Source organism: Lepisosteus oculatus, chromosome 3 (assembly GCF_040954835.1).
Source record: "Lepisosteus oculatus isolate fLepOcu1 chromosome 3, fLepOcu1.hap2, whole genome shotgun sequence".
In the NCBI taxonomy this organism is placed as follows: domain Eukaryota; kingdom Metazoa; phylum Chordata; class Actinopteri; order Semionotiformes; family Lepisosteidae; genus Lepisosteus; species Lepisosteus oculatus.
Genome location: NC_090698.1, coordinates 41957926 through 41964995, shown reverse-complemented (window position 1 = coordinate 41964995; position 7070 = coordinate 41957926).

Here is a 7070-nt window from a genome sequence, read left to right as displayed (position 1 = left end):
AACAGGCATGTTGATATTCAGAATCAGTACAGAGAATCTTTAACAGAAGGCACAGATCCCTGACCTAAAACGTGACCTAATCTTGAGGAAATCCCATAGTACTGTAGGTACTGCTCAAACTATGATGTTCCTGCTGAGGTACAGTAGGTGTTTATTTCACAAGTTTGTTATTGAGCTACTGTTAGGTCATTACACTGGGTGTAAATGAGCAACAGAGCCATGCAATTGTAGTAGGTATTCCTGTTCTGTTAAGATACAGCCCCAAGTGTTCTTGTGAGTAAATAGTCAAGGAGTTAGAAAATGATGTGGGCTGTTGAAAAAATCACCACCTCTTTGTAGTGGCATTACAGTTGCATTACATTGCTACTGAAAGAGAAGAGCTTTTTATATTGAATAAATACATTTTGTACTTATACAATCATGGAAACATAATTTCTTTATAAATTAGGTTTTTCTACACTTTTTTCAATTTAATCAATTTTAATTGATTCTTATTACTTTAATACTTCTCTTAATCTTTCAAACAAATTGAAAATTTTGTCTCCAATCAAAAAATAGTTTGATAGTTTAGACAAGGATATGTTAATACTGTGGGTGACTAAGTAAATGTACTATGCAGAAGGTGTTCTAGAGTCCAGATTTTTCTATACAAAACAAGTGTAAAGAATTGAACACACAATATTAGACAAATTGTCCCAGCTCATATGGTATAATGAAGACACATGGATAGCATGGTGGTACAGTGACACGTGATGACACATCATGGCCTCATGGTACTGGAGACATGGGTTAAATTCTGCACCTGGAGTGCTATGTGTGTGGAATTTGTATGTTCCCTTTCATGTTTTTTGTGGGTTTTTGCCAGGTGCTCCGATTTCCTCCCACTATCCAAAGATATGCTGGTAGGTTAGTTGGCTTCTAGGAAAACCATACCTGGTATGGGTGTGTGCGTAATTTTATGTATCCTGTGATGGACTGGTGTCCCATCCAGGGTGTATCCCACCTTGTGCCAGTTGCTTGCTGGGATAGGCTCCCTGAATTGGATAAAGTGGTAAGAAAATGGATAGATGGATGGATTTCATACAGGGGAATAATTAGGGATTCTAACCTTCTTAAGAAAACTGACACTTTTCAAATGATACAGATACAGCAGCATACAGCATCCACAAAGCCATTAGGGCACATATGTCAGAAAGTCCAGATCAGAGGTCAACTAACCTCAGAGTCCGTACAAGATCATGCAGGTTCATTCCTTTAAGGTCTGTCTGGGCTTTCAGATTTTTAGGACCCCTGTCTGCTTAGCCAGGCACCAAACTAATTTAACATTTTCACATTGTAAATCTGAAATACTGTCCTGTGATGCTGCCATTTACATTTGGCACAAGGCGAAAGAGAAATATCTTGCAGTGACTCGTTGCAGTGTAGCATAACATAAGCTGACAAGCTCAGAAGAGAACAACTGTGGTTGAAATTATTATTTAAACTTGCTAAGACAGGTGCAACTGAACATTTGGCTGAGCTGTTCTTTGTAACGGACAGGAATGATGACACACGTCGCTCAGAAGGCTTCTGTTCATTTACCCAGAAGCAAAAAGAAAAACTGTAGAAAAGTGCTTCAAGTCTTGACCCTGTTACAGCCTCAGCTGAAATCAGAAGCCAAAGACATAATTAATTAGGTCAGTAGGAGTTGTGACACCTACTGTACCTGGAAGCACAGTCTGCAAAGCAGGAAGTCACCCTAGATGGGACTGTAGCTTCTAGCAGGGCGCACAAAAGCACACAGGGTCAATTTTGTAGACATGAATAAACCTAGTCAGCCTGTATTTGGAGGGTGGGAGAAAAAAAAACAGGGCACTGGTTAAAAGAAAGTAAACACAGCAAAAACATGCATGCTCCAAACAGTGGATGCTCCAAAAAGGGTTCAAGCCCAGTACACAAGGCCTGTAAAATAGCAATACTAACATCCTCCTTAATATGCCACTACAAGCCTCATTCCTCTTAAAATTCCTTTTAATATACTGTACTTTTTACGATAGTTTCTAAGAACATTCTTAAATAAATTCTTTATACAGTACATACATTTTTGTATTGTATACAGTATGACCTCCTTAATTAGGAGTGCTGGCAATAAGTCTCCCCCTAACTAAAAACACACAAAATTCGCCATGTTATTACAGTTCAGACGACATTAAAAAATAAAACAATCTTCCTAGCATTTGTTTGGAATTTATTACCCGGGTACTAACATATTCAATTTTCAAGACTGAAAGTATACAGTTACAGTACCTAAAAACTTCTGCCTGAGGTGATAGATGAACGCTTTCTTTGAAGTTTCTAAAATGAAATGCATAATGCACAGCATGTTTACCATGTCATTTTAGGTTTCAAAAGATATTAATGTAGTTTAAGGGCTTTCCATAAAAACAATATGTAATAAAGTCAGTTTTAGGCATAATCATCTACCTAGATATACTGTATACATTGAATTAAAGGACATTCTAAAGACTTTCCCTTTTCTTAAATCTATGCTATCCTGATATGTTTTCTGTACAATATCCAGAAAATAAAATATCCATGTTAATATTACATTTCATTATCAGTATGGTAGTGCTGTTAGATACTGGATAAAGCTAATGTGTGACTATATCTTGAGGTCCACTGCCTCTTTCAGACATGGACAAGTGTCTACCACTCCATAAGGGCTTCCCCAAGGCAAATCCAGCTATTTCTGCTCAGTCCTGGGTTCAATATTGGAGATGTGCCATCCCTCTCCTCACACCAGTGTGAGTATTGGATTGTGTGAGGCAGGCAGTGGAAATCAGGAGTCAAGGAAGCTGTTGTCTTGGCTCATGGGGAAGGTTTATTGCCCTACATTACTGCTGGTAGAGATGTAGGAGGAGGTAGAGAAGGCAGGGGGAGAGAGACGGGAGCCAGCGGTTGTATCACCCTGCAGCTCACAACTGGCAACCCACTGAAGTGAAGCAGGTTTGAGACCTGGGAAAGCTAAGGTTGCTGCTGGAAGAGGGGTTAGTGGGGCCAGTAGGGGAGGCTCACCCTGTGGTCTGTGTGGGTCCTAATGCTCCAGTATAGTGGCAGGGACACTATATTGTAAAAAGGCAGCATCCTTCAGATAGACGTTAAAACAAGGGTACTTAACTCTCTGTGGTCATAAAAAAATCCCAGGGCTTTTCTCGAAAAACGTAGGAGTGTTACCTTGGTGGCCTTGCCAAATTTTCCCCTTGCCTTTAAAACAAGGGTTACTGATAGCTGATGTGTGCTGAGCGTACTGACACACTATGGCTGGTGTATCATCCTCCAGGTACAGTAGGTGCTCTTTATTATTATTATTTAGCATTACGCTGATGGCTCATGGGGAAGGTTTATTGCCCTACATTACTGCTGGTAGAGATGTAGGAGGAGGTAGAGAAGGCAGGGGGAGAGAGACGGGAGCCAGCGGTTGTATCACCCTGCAGCTCACAACTGGCAACCCACTGAAGTGAAGCAGGTTTGAGACCTGGGAAAGCTAAGGTTGCTGCTGGAAGAGGGGTTAGTGGGGCCAGTAGGGGAGGCTCACCCTGTGGTCTGTGTGGGTCCTAATGCTCCAGTATAGTGGCAGGGACACTATACTGTAAAAAGGCAGCATCCTTCAGATAGACGTTAAAACAAGGGTACTTAACTCTCTGTGGTCATAAAAAAATCCCAGGGCTTTTCTCGAAAAAAGTAAGAGTGTTACCTTGGTGGCCTTGCCAAATTTTCCCCTTGCCTTTAAAACAAGGGTTACTGATAGCTGATGTGTGCTGAGCGTACTGACACACTATGGCTGGTGTATCATCCTCCAGGTACAGTAGGTGCTCTTTATTATTATTATTTAGCATTACGCTGATGGCTCATGGGGAAGGTTTATTGCCCTACATTACTGCTGGTAGAGATGTAGGAGGAGGTAGAGAATAGACGTTAAAACAAGGGTACTTAACTCTGTGGTCATAAAAAAATCCCAGGGCTTTTTTCAAAAAAAGTAGGGGTGTTACCTTGGTGGCCTTGCCAAATTTTCCCCTAGCTGATGTGTGGTGAGCGTACTGACACACTATGGCTGGTGTATCATCATCCAGGTAGGTGTTCTACATTGGGAGTGGTAGAGGGGAATGTTCATTATCTGTGGTTTATTATTATTATTATTTAGCATTACGCTGATGGATAAAAGTTTTCTTTAAGTTTTTAGTACACAGAGGCTTTGCTAATAATTATGAAAAGCTGTCATTAAGGTTTACAGTCTTACAAATCGACTTATGGAAAATTAAATCAAAATGTATCGGGATTGCAGTCTTTAAACAATGTCATTTTAAAATATGCAGTGATAATGAAAAGGGCACAGAATTAATTCTTCATTGAACAATGAGTATCTGTAACAGCTTTGAGTTTTTCAGACTTCATGAGCTGAAAGATTTGACAAACTGGTTTGAAAATGAAGTGCAGCAGTTTTCTTCACAGGTGATTAATCAAAGTACAACGCTTTGGTATTCACCCCCTTCCAATGATGTCACATTACAAATGATGTGAACACATTTTTAAATATTTGAAACAAAACTCGAATGCTCAAACTAAACACTTTGATGAGTAAAATACATTTTTCATGCTTTCAAGTACATTTTCAAGTAGTCCAAGTAGTATTTCATGTGCACACATTTGAAACATTTTTGAAGCATGAAGACAATTATAAGGGTGGGGAAGATTATTATTATTATTATTATTATTAGGTTGGGTATTTTGAAGTTGAATGTATCAAAATAAGAGGTAATCTACATGTCCAAAATGATCCAAATCCCAGATTAGTTCAATAAATAATACAATTTATTTATAATTTATAAATATTGCATTTAGAAATGGCTAGTGCAATAATATAAAGTAACAGCAACAAGTAACAAGATCTTCCCATGGAGACTTGACCCAACACAGACTACAACCCCACTCTTTCCCAATTTTTCTCTGTAACTCTGTATCCCCAGTACCATGTACTTTACACTCTCCATCACTGCAGAAAATGTCTTTTGCTGATATTTCTTAAGATTAAAATAAAATTATGGAGTGGATTTACTTTTGGGTAACATTTTATGGGTAACATCTATAAATTGGGTTCATTACTCTGCTCTCCTCCCCACTGATAGCTGATGTGTGGTGAGCGTTCTGGCGCACTATGGCTGCCGTCGCATCATCCAGGTGGATGCTGCACATTGGTGGTGGTAGAGGGGATCCCCATTACCTGTAAAGCGCTTTGAGTGGGTGTCCAGAAAAGTGCTATATAAGTGTAAGCAATTATTATTATTATTATTATTTTGGGGATTTTTGCACCAAATAATAAAATATAAAATTAGGCGACCCCTGCTGGCCATTAAAGACTATTTCATGAACATGAACATGCTATGGTCTTCATGAAGGAAAATATCCTCTTCAGCAAAACCTTTAGTATCTTACTTCCAAATAAGAGGATAACTTTTTAGGCCAATGGGAATTAATCTAAAATGTCAAATTATAGTATAACACTATGAATGATAGTATAATTAAATAAAACTGACATTATGAGAAAAGACAATCAAGGATGAGTCACCTTTTAATTCTGTGGATGCCCAAATCCAGCAGGTTTTACTGGTCTAGATTAATACATTAATATATGCAAAAAAGTTTAAATTGTTCCTCAGTTTAGGAAACATTTATTTCAGTTATTGAATTAAGTATCCATGGGGAATAAATGAGCTGCACATTCCATTGATGATGGGGCTGTGATTGAGATTCTGTAGGTGTCTAATTATTCAAATATTTCACCTTTGTGACCAGGATTTAAATTTCAATTTGATCACCCAGGGAGAAATGTTACAAAACTGTTTCGTTTTATAAGAGGGCCACATGAGACTCCTTTAACCCCTATAATGATTATTGAAAGTAAATACAATCTCATGTTAGCTGAAGAGAGTGATTAATTACATACACCAGGGAGAATATACAACAATGAGCAGGTCTTTATACTGTACAAATGAAACTAAATATTTCTTTAATGCTGTTTTCTGTGTTGCAAAGCTGTACATTCTAACTAAGTATCTGTTTTTTTCTGAACTCAAGCTGTTTGTCTGCCTGAGAGCATAATTGAATCCAGACTTGGGTCTGGGTCCTGGGTCCCAGTTAAACAAACTGACATTATATGTACAGTAAGCAATAACCCACTTTGTTTCCTTTTTTTCAATCAGTGTGCTACTTTAATTGATACATTTATTCTTTATCTAAATTTTATCTTTATTGCATTGCAGGATTGTGTCAATGTACAGTAGTTGAGAGTGTCTTATGTGCACACTAAGCTTGATGCCTATGAGGCCAGAAATGTGGGGGGTGACCTCTGGTAGGCAAGTGCTAGTGCAAAAAGACAGACATACAAAACAGATGGTCTCACAGGTGTTAAAAATATCAAGGCTGCACATTTTGTTTAACCCCTTGGGCTCCTTTAACTCCGTTCATTGCCATTCATTAATGTGTGATGAGAATAGAGAACACAGATGGACATTAGTATATATATATACAGAAACATTCTATTTATTGCTATTGTCTATGTAAAATACTGTAAATAATTTTCAATTATTTCAAGACCTGCTTCACACACAGACGACAGTCCCAGTTTTTATGTGAATAAGTAAGAGTATATCGCTTTTGCAATTCAAAAAGTGCAAATAGTGCACTAGAGCAATTCATTTAATGTTATTTTACAAAGAAAATTAGTAATTGTTGCACTGTGGCATTGTTATCACTAAAAATGATAATATTGTGACAAAACTAGTAGTTTCACCAGGTAGACAAGTATTCAAGACATTGCATAAACAAGAAAGAACATGAAGAACCTAATAAAGTTGCTTGAAGAGCATAATTGTGATGATAGTCTACATAGCACTTCTACCAATTTTTAAGCGAGGGGAGCCTTCTGGTGGATTAGGGTGACAGGACTCTTCCCACCTCTGACAAACACTTTATTTCTGAAAAGAAAAACCCACACATTATACAACACGCCCGGTCACAGTGTTTCTATTTCCCAC